The 1229-nt window shown below is 40.6% G+C and overlaps 1 non-coding gene across 1 annotated transcript; it reads right to left on the bottom strand.

The window, feature by feature from the left end:
• Positions 1 to 701: 701 nt before the first annotated feature.
• LOC129037772 (U4 spliceosomal RNA) lies at positions 702 to 845 on the bottom strand. Its single transcript, XR_008502986.1, has one exon. It is a non-coding gene; the product is annotated as a U4 spliceosomal RNA (small nuclear RNA).
• Between the last annotated feature and the right edge of the window lie 384 nt (positions 846 to 1229).

Below are 1229 nucleotides of genomic sequence, written 5' to 3'. Positions count from 1 at the left end.
GGGTCTTACCATGTTGCCCAGGCTGGTCTTGAACTCCTGGGCTCAAGCGATCCTCTCATCTAGACCTCCTCAAATGCTGGGATTACAGGCATGAGCTACTGCACCTGGCCCCAATAATCTTCTTTATGTTGTCTCCAAATGGTTTTCATGATAATTGTGATATTAAGATTAATAAAAAGTGCTCCAAAGTTCCTCATTAGAGCTAGCTTACCAAGGGTCTAATTGGCATAATAGAAACAGAGTCATTGTTATGCCCGGCTAAATGTGATCTTTTTTCTGCAAGCAAAGAAATAATATTAGCTTAAAGCTTTCATGTTGACTAACACTAATTGTGTGTGCTTTGAATTCTCCTGATAAAATTTAGCATTTATTTATTTATTATTCAGTCTCTGTAGAGATGGTCAAAATTTGCCAATGCTGGAGTCCGGGCTCAGTGGCTCACACCTGTAAACCTAGCACTTTGGGAGGCCAAAGTGGGAGGATCGCTTGAGCCCAGGAGTTTGAGACCAGCTTGGGCCACATGGTAAACCCCATCTCTACAAAAAATATGAAAATTATTCAGGCATGGTGTTAGGTGCTTGTAGTCCCCAGCTACTTGGGAGGCTGAAGTGGGAGGTTCAATCACCTGAGCCTGGGAGGTTGAGGCTGTGGTGAGCTGTGACTGTACCACTGCACTCCAGCCTGGGTGACAGAGTGAGACCATTTCTTAAACAAATGAACAAAAAATTGCCAATGCTGACTATATTGCAAGTCATTACAGTGAAGTATTGGAAACAGTTTTCAATTAATAATAATTGCACCTTGGATAAACTGCATTGGCTACCATACTGCCACTGCTCAAAGCTTCCTGATAAAATTTAATTTGACCAAGGTATATCAGCTTCTCAGAATCCTTACTGCTTACTCTTGTAAGTCTCCGTCTCTTGACATGCTTGCATCAATGGCTGCATGGTGGATATGGTTTCATTTCACTGGAGTGTAGGGAGCACATAAGGAAAGTAAATCCAAAATGGTAACTGATTTTGAGATTACAGTGAATCATGAATGCCATGATAAGGACTCCACACTTACACAGAATGCGTTAATGGATTTTGACCAAAGTAAGGGAAATGACATTATTTAGTGCATATTATGTGCCTGCAACTACATTATTCATTGGTTTCCTGCATATGATAGATGAGGATTTAGCTCTCTTATACCACCTACGACTTTAAGTAAAATATTTAAGA

Source organism: Pongo pygmaeus, chromosome 4 (assembly GCF_028885625.2).
Source record: "Pongo pygmaeus isolate AG05252 chromosome 4, NHGRI_mPonPyg2-v2.0_pri, whole genome shotgun sequence".
Taxonomy (NCBI): Eukaryota; Metazoa; Chordata; class Mammalia; order Primates; family Hominidae; genus Pongo; species Pongo pygmaeus.
The sequence above is the reverse complement of the archived record's forward strand: the minus strand, read 5'-3'. Positions and strand labels throughout refer to the sequence as shown.